We start from the raw sequence: 13,426 nt of genomic DNA, 5'->3' as shown, positions 1-13,426 counted from the left end.
GCCACGGAGGTTGAGTATACAAAATTCATGCAGGCCGCAGGTTGATTCCTATGTCTGGTTCACAGCTTCCCCTATTCAAAATACCACGCTACGCCACTTCTCGGGAGCCAATGGGGAAACTCTCTCGTAATGTTTGCACAAAGTTCACACTGTTAATGTCCTCCCGTATAATCCCTGGCCCCGGTGTTAAATGGAATGGATAAGTAACTTATACCCTCGTGTGGCTGCAAGCCTAAATTATTATTGCGAATCGAAAGTTATGTACTTTGTGCATTTCACGGGGCTATGGGGTTATATTCCAAATGTGAAAATTCGTATAGGTCCTGGTGTCAGGAGTGTTTCACATAATGATTCTTTTCAGTTTTCAATGTCCTGGAAAAGTTGATTTTCATGTCCTTGGTTTTACTTTTAGAACATTTCCTCCATTTGGAACTTAATTCCAAATGTGAAAATTCGTATAGGTCCTGGTGTCAGGAGTGTTTCACATAATGATTCTTTTCAGTTTTCAATGTCCTGGAAAAGTTCATTCTCATGTCCTTCGTTTTACTTTTAGAACATTTCCTCCATTTGGAACTTCTCGGGACCTCCTCAATCTCAATGAACTATTATACTGATCAAGTAAATTTGGACGTAAAATATTTCATGATTTTTTTGATTTTTTGATTTTTACAAATTAACGGGGGTAACCCCATGTTTATTTTTTAAGATAGATACATAGAATTAATCTAGAATAACTTAATCTAGGATCTTATCAGATATAATAGTACATGTAGGTAAACTATTGTTTATTAATCAATTATATAATGATTGTCTTATTCTTAGTTAAAAGGTTACTAATGGCTTTCAAAGTTCATTTACTTTCTTTCACAATAAATGTTGGTTCATGCTCAAAGGTATTGGATGAAACCTTTTACGTCATATAGCTGTATAAGTTACATAAGTACAGAGTAAAAATACCTTGAATAGTGATCTTCCCATAAATGTCAAGATCTTGATGGCTTTACTATAAAGACACCACAAGAACTTACTACTAACAAATTTGACCCATGCCCGACCAACGGGCAACCCAATGCTCGACCAACCTGACCCAAATGACCCAAATCCTAACCAACCTGTTCAGTGTACAGCAGTAGCTTACCTAACTCCATACGCTCCAGTATAACTTCATTGACCCTAATTTGGTCAGAAAGACCAACAGCTGCACTTTATTTTCGCTACAAATTTTCTGACCTTTTAATTCAGAAAACCATAAATTTGTCTGTACAAGAAATTACTTAAAGCGGAGGTATACCTGGATTTCGAGGAAATATGCAAAAGTGTATTACCGAGGAAGAGAGAACAGGCATGGAATAAGCTTAACCCATCCTTTGGGGCGGTTTGCTTCTTCACCTAAGCCTCGGATTGGGCTTTTTGCGTATGACAGGCATGGAATAAAGTGTCTGTCAAAGGGGAGAGTATTGAATTTTAGAAAAACTGAAAAACTTAGTAGAACTTTGAATGCGTCGCGTCGGCAGCAGGAACCGGACAAATGGACAGACACATGTATGGACTCAAGAAGGTCTGATTTTGATTTTAACTTCATCTACCATCTCCAAAATCTCTGCTGAAGTGGATTTAATACCACTTCCTCATCGATGTCAGATCAAAGCTCATCTGCCGAAGACGAGTCTGGAATTTAAACCCGAAACTTCCAGTACAAAACATTGTACGTGCCAACTTCAAGTCCAGAAAACCACAACATTGTAGAGCCTAGGTATTATTGCGAATCGAAAGTTATGTACTTTGTGCATTTCATGGGGCTATGGGGTTATATTCCAAATGTGAAAATTCGTATAGGTCCTGGGGTGTTTCACATAATGATTCTTTTCAGTTTTCAATGTCCTGGAAAAGTTGATTTTCATGTCCTTGGTTTTACTTTTATAGAACATTTCCTCCATTTGGAACTTCTCGGAACCTCCTCAATCTCAATGAACTATTATACTGATCAAGTAAATTTGGACGTAAAATATTTCATGATTGTCTTATTCTTAGTTAAAAGGTTACTGATGGCTTTCAAAGTTCATTTACTTTCTTTCACAACAAATGTTGGTTCATGCTCAAAGGTATTGGATGAAACCTCTTACGTCATAGCTGTATAACTGACATAGGTACAGACTAAAAATACCTTGAATAGTGATCTTCCCATAAATGTCAAGATCTTGATACCTTTACTATAAAGACACCACAAGAACTTACTACTAACAAATTTGACCCATGCCCGACCATCGGGCAACCCAATGCTCGACCAACCTGACCCAAATGACCCAAATCCTGACCAACCTGTACAGTGTACAGCAGTAGCTTACCTAACTCCATACGGTCCAGTATAACTTCATTGACCTTAATTTGGTCAGAAAGACCAACAGCTGCACTTTATTTTCGCTACAAATTTTCTGACCTTTTAATTCAGAAAACCATAAATTTGTCTGTACAAGAAATATACTTAAAGCGGAGGTACCTACCTGGATTTCGAGAAAATATGCAAAAGCGTATTACCGCTGAGGAAGAGAGAACAGGCATGGAATAAGCTTAACCCATCCTTTAGGGCTGTTTGCCCCTACACCTAAGCCTCGGATTGGGCTTTTTGTGTATGACAGGCATGGAATAAAGTGTCTGTTTAAGGAGAGAGTATTGAATTTTAGAAAAACTTACTAGAACTTTGAATGCGTCGCGTCGGCAGCAGGAACCGGACAAATGGACAGATGAATGTATGGACTCGAGAAGGTCTGATTTTGATTTTAACTTCATCTACCATCTCCAAAATCTCTGCTGAAGTGGATTTAATACCAATCCCTCGATGTCAGATCAAAGCTCATCTGCCGAAGACGGGTCTGGAGTTTAAACTTCCAGTACAAAACATTGTACGTGCCAACTTCAAGTCCAGAAAACCAAAACATTGTAGAGCCTAGGCATAAATTAATAATAACCCTAATTGACGGAAGTTCTGGCGTTAATTTAATTTAATATTTTTAAGAACTAATAATAATTTATTATTGTGCTCTTCCGGGTATGCACGGGAGTATGAAGGTGGCTTTAAGTATTGTGCTCTGAAGAGCATACTCCCGTGTCCCTCGAAGCTAATCCGTCCCTGAACGAAAGCCATTAGAAAGCTAAAGGTCAGCATCGGTAACAAAGAGTATACTGCCAAGTTTTCCTTATGCATGAACTTTAATTAAAAGTTATCGTAAATTTAAGACGTACGGTCGGTACGCGGGAATTCGGACGCGGGGCGCAAAGTTATTAAATTTGTTTTAATGGTACGCCTTATTTATTACCGTACATTTTAGTTATCTTGTCGGGATTTTTAGGACTGGGTACTCCTGGTTGAAACTAATTAATGTATTGCTATTTGAGCAACTTTGTTGGTGCGAGTTCGTTTGTCGAAAACCTTTCGTTTCAGCGCCCTTTATTGGATAAAGTTCTCACAGAGCTTTCCGGACTGGTGTCCCTTACTGTCAAATAGGAGGAGGAGGAGGAGGAGGAGGAGGAGAAGGAGGCTTAGGAGAAGATGAGGCAGCAGAAGACGGAGAAAAACAACAACAAGAAGAAGAAGAAGCCGAAGACTACTACGACGAAGAATGAGGATAAGACGCACCTAGACGAATAATGATGAAAAATAACAAGAGAAAGACAAAAGAGATTAGGAGAACATCAAGAAGCATTATCCGAAGAATAAGAACACAAAGAAGGAGAAGAAGAAAACAATAAAGAAGAAGCTGAAGAATATTATTCTAAGCAACGACGCGACGGGGGAGTTTATCTAAAATGCAGCGTTCCGTTATGTAATAAGCATGCATGCAAATGGTATCAGCCTCGTGAGACTTGCAGAGTGCACTCCAAATCTCCTGTATAAATCATACTTCTCCTGATGCATAGTAATGCAACCCGAAACAGAAACTATCTGCGGGAATTCGCTGGAGTCCTATTTATAATAAGTTTTTCTCCGAGCAAATGAGGTTGACTTTTCTGCAGGAGTATTAAGAGAAAGGAGAGATGTGAACAAACTTTCGTCCCATTCCCCGTGTGCTTAGAAGACGTTGTGATAGTAGTGAAGGAAATGGGTAGAGTGAAAGAAATGAGAAAGAAGGCTTTCTCCTATCCTGTCTTCCTTCTCTCTTCCTCTCTTCGGTGCGGGAATTCGCTGGAGTCCTATTTATAATAAGTTTTTCTCCGAGCAAATGAGGTTGACTTTTCTGCAGGAGTATTAAGAGAAAGGAAAGATGTGAACAAACTTTCGTCCCATTCCCCGTGTGCTTAGAAGACGTTGTGATAGTAGTGAAGAAAATGGATAGAGTGAAAGAAATGAGAAAGAAGGCTTTCTCCTATCCTGTCTTCCTTTTCTCTTCCTCTCTTCGGTTTCGGGACGATAAGACCCTAGCAGTTACAGTTCCCTCTGTCAAACCTCTTTAAAAAAAAAAAATCAATAAACTGTAAAGCTGAAAATATATGTCTGTGTGAGGTATTTTCCTATGCACCACTATTTATACCCGTTCTTGCGGTGAAGTTCAAACAGAATAACTTCACCACTTCACCTCACACATGTTCCATTACATGATACATCAACAATCAACAATATAAGAGGGAACAAGAGCCAAAAGTTTCCGAACAAAAGAAAGTTTGGGGAATACATTTCAAGATGCATGAGATATGTACCACTAGAAATGTTCAGGGGCGTCCACAGCCCCACGGGGCCCCGGGACCCCAAAATTGGGCCCTCGCCCCTCACAACAGTTTTTTTTACTAATACTCGTATGACTACTTACTAGAGCAGAAATTAACAGGATTTCCCTAATTCTGACGCTTATTTCCCATCTTTTAAAGGAAAATGCGGAAATTAGTTCAACCGCTAGGTGGCGTGGTAGCGCCTGTACTAAACCGCATTGGATGTCGGAGATGGCGCATTCCCAACCATCGAAGATCACGGTTTAGGTTTCCAAAAGCGAACCGCGGTTCCGATTTCGAAAGGAAAATACACTCTAGGGGGGCCGGGGGCCTGCTAGCTGCTTCCAGGGCCTTTGATGAGTTCGGAACAGATGGGGCCGAATTAACCCCCCTGGTGGTCGACCCTGTACATGTTTTTCCTTGCATTTTATCTTCCTCGAAGTTTCTTTCAGTCATTTCTTCACAAGAAAACCTCCTGTTTTCAAAAAACCACCAAATGCATACTCCCATAGTCTACATGTGAGTATGAGAGAGAGAGAGAGAGAGAGAGAGAGAGAGAGACTGAGAGAGAGAGAGGGAAGGAGAAAGAGGGAGAGAGAGAAGAAATGTCTAATATCATTGTGAATATTGTGATGCCATTATCATAGATACAATTTCCCATTTAAATGTTGCCTATTCACGTACAAATCAGAAATAATAAAATTATGTAAATACCTATGTATAGAAATACATAAAGACCACAAAAGAGAAATACCAAAAGATACCTGCCCGTTCCAATTTATTCGAAACTAACCTAAGATGTAGGATGTAGGTGTACATTCATACCCCATGTGCCTTTTGATTTCTACCTAGCCCTCCTACAGGGTTGTCACGTACTATAAGGTAAGTTGTAAGTAGGTATCTACACTACCTACGTCTTAGAATTAATTTCCTTTCCAAGATTCCTTATCATTGGAAAATCATATTTTCCATTATTTATAATACAGGGTTGTCCAAAAGATAACGCACCAAAATTAAAACGGTCGATTTAATACTTGGTGGACATAACAACATATTCATGTTCAATACATAAAGGAAATTCACAAGATGTCAGACCCCATTGAGCCTTCAATTGTAGAAAGGGGATAATGAAAAGTCTTGTTTCAAACGAATAGTTTTTTATGTCAACTTCCTCCGTACTACACACCCTGTATGTATTCTCCCTAATGTTGTACTTTATATGCAATAAATATCGTCAAGACCTGGTTATTATTTCGGAATGCGATCATTTCCCGATATAGGATACCTATACCTATAAATTTCATAAAACAGAAATTTAGGTATCTTTGTTGGTAGATAATAAATTTAATAATAGAAATTGTCGATAATGTTTCATAATATAGAATTTTCAAGAGCTTTTACAAGATAGATATTGCCTAATCTTAGATTCGAATTTTGAGTACGGGAGGTACCATTTCGGCATAATTGGACCGGTGATATTAGCATAAAATCTTTCTCTCCCCCTCCTAAACTATCTCTTTCTCCTTTTCTTCCTTCTCCCCCTCTTTTACCTTCTTCTCCTTCTCTATACTTCATCTGATGCATTAACTTCTCCTCTTCCTTCACCACCACTACCACCTTCTTTGTCTCCTCCTCCTCCTTCTTCTTCTTCTTCTCTTTCTTCTTCTCCTCCCTTTTATTTCTTATTCACCTCCTGATTATCCTTCTTTTTCTTCTTCTCCTTCTCCTCCACCTCCTCCTCCTTCTTTTTCTTCTTCTCCTTCTCCTCCACCTCCTCCTCGTTCTTTTTCTTCTTCTCCTTCTCCTCCACCTCCTCCTCGTTCTTTTTCTTCTTTTTCTCATTATCCTTCTTCTCCTCCTTCCTTTTCTTTCTTATTCACCTCCTCGTTATCCTTCTTCTTCCCCATCACCAACACCACCCCCTCCTCCATCTGCTCCTCTTTCTTATCCTCCTCCCTCCCCTGACATCAACATCACCATTTCCTCCAGCACTCTCTCCCTCATCCCCACTTCCGCTTTCACCTCCCACATCCAGCGTTTTTCTTCGTTTCCTCTCCGGAGGTTTTTCACCTTTCAATATTTTAATATCAAAAACGCGGCGGAAACAGAAAGACGCGGAGGTGTTTAAAGGTAACGCGGAAAAGTGACGCGGAGGAGCGATTTTACTTTCATGTAATGATTTAAAATCAAGACTAGAGCCCGTTCTCCCTTTATTCCCAATATAATGTTTAAGTCACTCATCCATTCCTTGGCCTTGCTCGGCGTAGCTTAACACAGGTGACGCTAAAACCGGTCTTGAAATAACGACTGAAGTGTTATCTAAAACTTTCTCGCTTTGAGTTTATAGGTCGTCGCGAAAAATTTCGAGATCAGCGCTCATTTGTGTGAGAAAATATGAAAAAAATCCCCCCAAAATCAGTTTTTTGGCTTTATGGTTTTCTGGACAAAATTTGCACCACCATTTTCTTGTTTCTGGTAAAAAGACCTTTAGTTTGATATATGTATACCTAGGTCGACCAGGTTTGGATAAGTCCTTCTATGGGGACAGACAGACCAACCGACTCGGCGTAGCTTAACACAGGTGACGCTAAAACCGGTCTTGAAATAACGACTGAAGTGTTATCTAAAACTTTCTCGCTTTGAGTTTATACGTCGTCGCGAAAAATTTCGAGATCAGAGCTCATTTGTGTGAGAAAATGTGAAAAAAATCCCCCCAAAATCAGTTTTTTGGTTTCTTTAATTTATGGTTTTCTGGACAAAATTTGCACCACCATTTTCGTGTTTCTGGTAAAAAGACCTTTAATTTGATATATAGCTACATAGGTCGACCAGGTTTGGATAAGTCCTTCTATGGGGATTGGGGACAGACAGACCGACCGACTGACAGACACCGAAGTGAATACAATAGTCTGTCCCTTATACCTTTTTATTACCTACTATTGTAATAATAAAGGAAGGACGGACTAAAAATGGGAAAGAACCCATCCCCCCCTCCAAATCTACATCTCTCACGCATTTGAAATTTGAAGCTTCTCTGATTACACCCAAGGGAACAACGCTTCCTCTCCTCCCTCTCCCTCCTTCCTCCCTCTGAAAAATGCCCTGTGCATCAGGAATTTCGATGCCAAAGCCAAAAGCCAAAGAGCGGGAGAGGAGGGAGGGATTTTTCCTTCAATCTATTTTTGTGCATCAGGAATTTCGATGCCAAAAGCCAAAGAGCGGGAGAGGAGGGAGGGATTTTTCCTTCAATCTATTTTTTTTTTCGAATTCATTTGCACTTCGTTTTACAGATTTTGAAGTTAAAACCTTTTGATTTAGATTTTTAGTTTAGAGATTTCCTGGGATGATGTTGGTAGGTACTTTTTGTAGGTACCTAGGGAGATAGCCAGGTATAGATACTCGTAGAAACCGTAAATAAATAAATACCTAGACCGGTATCTCTCCGACCTACCTATGTATGTCTCAGGAGTAATTTGAGTGCCAAAGATAATTGAGAATTTAGGGAGTAGAGAGAATATAGGTAAATTTCATTTTGAATGATCGCCAATATGCTCCAATAGTCATTTTTTTTTTACATAAACCATTTTTTTTTTATTTATGAACATAAGAAGATTGATTGAATATTCAAAAATTCAATTTGTGGGCATATTTTTTTTCCTCTTCTCTAATTTTTATTTGTAATCTGGTTAAAACACCCATAAAGGTTCTACCAAATAGTAGTAGAACCTGTGTTTGGGTGTTTTTTTTTTTTTTTTTTTTTTTTTTTAATGGTATTCAGAACATCTACCAGTAAACTAGGAAATTCAGAACATCTACCAGTAAACTAGGAAATTCAGAACATCTACCAGTAAACTAGGAAATTCAGAACATCTACCAGTAAACTAGGAAATTCAGAACATCTACCAGTAAACTAGGAAATTCAGAACATCTACCAGTAAACTAGGAAATTCAGAACATCTACCAGTAAACTAGGAAATTCAGAACATCTACCAGTAAACTAGGAAATTCAGAACATCTACCAGTAAACTAGGAAATTCAGAACATCTACCAGTAAACTAGGAAATTCAGAACATCTACCAGTAAACTAGGAAATTCAGAACATCTACCAGTAAACTAGGAAATTCAGAACATCTACCAGTAAACTAGGAAATTCAGAACATCTACCAGTAAACTAGGAAATTCAGAACATCTACCAGTAAACTAGGAAATTCAGAACATCTACCAGTAAACTAGGAAATTCAGAACATCTACCAGTAAACTAGGAAATTCAGAACATCTACCAGTAAACTAGGAAATTCAGAACATCTACCAGTAAACTAGGAAATTCAGAACATCTACCAGTAAACTAGGAAATTCAGAACATCTACCAGTAAACTAGGAAATTCAGAACATCTACCAGTAAACTAGGAAATTCAGAACATCTACCAGTAAACTAGGAAATTCAGAACATCTACCAGTAAACTAGGAAATTCAGAACATCTACCAGTAAACTAGGAAATTCAGAACATCTACCAGTAAACTAGGAAATTCAGAACATCTACCAGTAAACTAGGAAATTCAGAACATCTACCAGTAAACTAGGAAATTCAGAACATCTACCAGTAAACTAGGAAATTCAGAACATCTACCAGTAAACTAGGAAATTCAGAACATCTACCAGTAAACTAGGAAATTCAGAACATCTACCAGTAAACTAGGAAATTCAGAACATCTACCAGTAAACTAGGAAATTCAGAACATCTACCAGTAAACTAGGAAATTCAGAACATCTACCAGTAAACTAGGAAATTCAGAACATCTACCAGTAAACTAGGAAATTCAGAACATCTACCAGTAAACTAGGAAATTCAGAACATCTACCAGTAAACTAGGAAATTCAGAACATCTACCAGTAAACTAGGAAATTCAGAACATCTACCAGTAAACTAGGAAATTCAGAACATCTACCAGTAAACTAGGAAATTCAGAACATCTACCAGTAAACTAGGAAATTCAGAACATCTACCAGTAAACTAGGAAATTCAGAACATCTACCAGTAAACTAGGAAATTCAGAACATCTACCAGTAAACTAGGAAATTCAGAACATCTACCAGTAAACTAGGAAATTCAGAACATCTACCAGTAAACTAGGAAATTCAGAACATCTACCAGTAAACTAGGAAATTCAGAACATCTACCAGTAAACTAGGAAATTCAGAACATCTACCATAAACTAGGAAATTCAGAACATCTACCATAAACGGACTGATAAGGGACAGTTTAGACAAACAGGGGAAAAATCACTGGTTACAGTAAATCTATAAAGGTCGCAGTACTTATTGCATACCCTCTCTCGGGAGAGGAGCAACCAGACACATAATAATATTAATAATAACTTTTAATAACCTTTAAGGCCAAACTCACTCAATACACAATACTGGTAGAGTGCTAAAGGGACAATTGAGGCAGATTTTCTTTCTTGAGTTTACACTTTTTTAATCTCCCCCATTTTGCCTCCCCCTAAGTTTGTCCCTGGGCTTGAAAATGTCTAAGACCTGATGCGATGCTGAATTTGACTGAAGCATTTAGTAATCCTCCCTGTTCTTATATTGTGAAATCGATCATTGTGAAAAGCAAATTGAGCCTCTTCTTAACTCGGAGGCTCTTAACAAATTGGCCTTTCATGATGAATTTGAAGAGTGGCATACTTTATAGTACTTACTTTCCTCGTGTCTGTGAGAGATAGACATGATACCATGGGTAGTTTGAAGAGCGATTTTCTAAGACGATGTTAAAGTAGGAATTATTAGATAGTGGAATTGCCTCTAAGTGGTTCAGTGACCTGTAGATTCTGTAGAACTTTCTTAGAAAAAGGCCTCCCTGAAAGAACGAAGTATTGAATCCAAATTCCTTTAGTGAAAATATCCTTTCGCTGTTCAACATGTTTACCAACCTTTTTGGGAAAATCGACCCGTCTAAAAGTTCTAAGATCAATTTTATTTTTACCTAGTTCATCTCAATCCCGAGTTGGTAAACCCCAGCACGAAACTCGTCTTTCTCCTACAGACTAGACTTAAAATGCCTATTAAGCTCTCAATTCAATAAAGACAAAAACGAATCGGGAAACAATGGGAAAAGTTGTCGACATTCTCTACAGCTGCATTGCGAGAAGAGGAATTCATTTCATTTATTTTCCTCCCAACTCCAATATAAATTTTTTGCTTCCCTCTTCGGCAGACGTTTTAATCTCACATGAAATGTCTATCATTATTTACATAGCATTTGAAGGTGTCGAATTAAACCGAGAGCAAACTGGGATGAGAGTAGAAGTGCTTTATTTAGACTGACGGGCGTCGGGGTAGGACAGGCAAGCCCTTTATTTTCGGGAAAATCGACCCGTCTAAAAGTTCTAAGATCAATTTTATTTTTACCTAGTTCATCTCAATCCCGAGTTGGTAAACCCCAGCACGAATCTCTTCTTTCTCCTACAGACTAGACTTAAAATGCCTATTAAGCTCTGAACTATTATACTGATCAAGTAAATTTGGACGTAAAATATTTCATGATTGTCTTATTCTTAGTTAAAAGGTTACTAATGGCTTTCAAAGTTCATTTAGGTACTTTCTTTCACAATAAATGTTGGTTCATGCTCAAAGGTATTGGATGAAACCTCTTACGTCATAGCTGTTTAAGTGACATAGGTACAGACTAAAAATACCTTGAATAGTGATCTTCCCATAAATGTCAAGATCTTGATGGCTTTACTATAAAGACACCACAAGAACTTACTACTAACAAATTTGACCCATGCCCGACCAACGGGCAACCCAATGCTCGACCAACCTGACCCAAGTGACCCAAATCCTGACCAACCTGTACAGTGTACAGCAGTAGCTCACCTAACTCCATACGGTCCAGTATAACTTCATTGACCTTAATTTGGTCAGAAAGACCAACAGCTGCACTTTATTTTCGCTACAAATTTTCTGACCTTTTAATTCAGAAAACCATAAATTTGTCTGTACAAGAAATATACTTAAAGCGGAGGTTTACCTGGATTTCGAGAAAATATGCAAAAGTGTATTACCGCTGAGGAAGAGAGAACAGGCATGGAATAAGCTTAAGTAGCTTAACCCATCCTTTAGGGTTGTTTGCCCCTACACCTAAGCCTCGGATTGGGCTTTTTGTGTATGACAGGCATGGAATATGGTTTTCTGAATTAAAAGGAATAAAGTGTCTGTTTAAGGGGAGAGTATTGAATTTTTCGAAAAACTTAGTAGAACTTTGAATGCGTCGCGTCGGCAGCAGGAACCGGACAAATGGACAGACACATGTATAGACTCAAGAAGGTCTGATTTTGATTTTAACTTCATCTACCATCTCCAAAATCTCTGCTGAAGTGGATTTAATACCAATCCTCCGATGTCAAATCAAAGCGCATCTGCCGAAGACGGGTCTGGAATTTAAACCCGAAACGTCCAGTACAAAACATTGTACGTGCCAATTCAAGTCCAGAAAACCACAACATTGTAAAGCCTAGGCATAAATTAATAATAACCCTAATTGACGGAAGTTCTGGCGTTAATTGAATTTAATATTTTTAAGAACTAATAATAATTTATTATTGTGCTCTTCGGGGTATGCACGGGAGTATGAAGGTGGCTTTAAGTATTGTGCTCTGAAGAGCATACTCCCGTGTCCCTCAAACCTAATCCGTGCCTGAACGAAAGCCATTAGAAAGCTAAAGGTCAGCATCGGTAACAAAGAGTATACTGCCAAGTTTTCCTTATGCATGAACTTTAATTAAAAGTTATCGTAAATTTAAGACGTACGGTCGGTACGCGGGAATTCGGACGCGGGGCGCAAAGTTATTAAATTTGTTTTAATGGTACGCCTTATTTATTACCGTACATTTTATTTATCTTGTCGGGATTTTTAGGACTGGGTACTCCTGGTTGAAACTAATTAATGTATTGCTATTTGAGCAACTTTGTTAGTGCGAATTCGTTTGTCGAAAACCTTTCGTTTCAGCGCCCTTTTTTGGATAAAGTTCTCACAGAGCTTTCCGGACTGGTATCCCTTACTGTCAAATAGGAGGAGAAGGAGGAGGAGGAGGAGGAGGAGAAGGAGGCTTAGGAGAAGATGAGGCACCAGAAGAAGGAGAAAAACAAGAAGAAAAAGAAGCCGAAGACTGCTACGACGAAGAACGAGGATAAGACGCACCTAGACGAATAATGATGAAAAAGAACAAGAAAAAGACAAAAGAGATTAGGAGAACATCAAGAAGCATTATCAGAAGAATAAGAACACAAAGAAGGAGAAGAAGACAATAAAGAAGAAGCTGAAGAATATTATTCTAAGCAACGATGCGACGGGGGAGTTTATCTAAAATGCAGCGTTCCGTTATGTAATAAGCATGCATGCAAATGGTATCAGCCTCGTGAGACTTGCAACGCTTGATGTGGCCTGTGGCGTGGCATGCCCATCCCGTAGTTTGCCTTTCGTCAGATGGGCGAGAAGGGGCACAATACTTCCCATTTAGGTGCTGGGTCAACACGAGAACACCAGAAAGTAACCCGTTGAAATATTTGCAATCGAAAAACGAGTACAAATTTTTGTCGATGGTGGGATTCGAACCCGGGACCTTCTGCATGGTAAGCAAGTGCGTTACCACTGGACCAACCGTGCCCCCAATTTTTCTGATTTTTCTCGCTTACTATCTCACTTTCCTCTCTCTTCCTACC

The sequence above is a fragment of the Diaphorina citri genome, unplaced genomic scaffold (assembly GCF_000475195.1).
Source record: "Diaphorina citri unplaced genomic scaffold, Diaci psyllid genome assembly version 1.1 scaffold1756, whole genome shotgun sequence".
In the NCBI taxonomy this organism is placed as follows: Eukaryota; Metazoa; Arthropoda; class Insecta; order Hemiptera; family Psyllidae; genus Diaphorina; species Diaphorina citri.
This window is presented reverse-complemented; position numbering follows the sequence as displayed.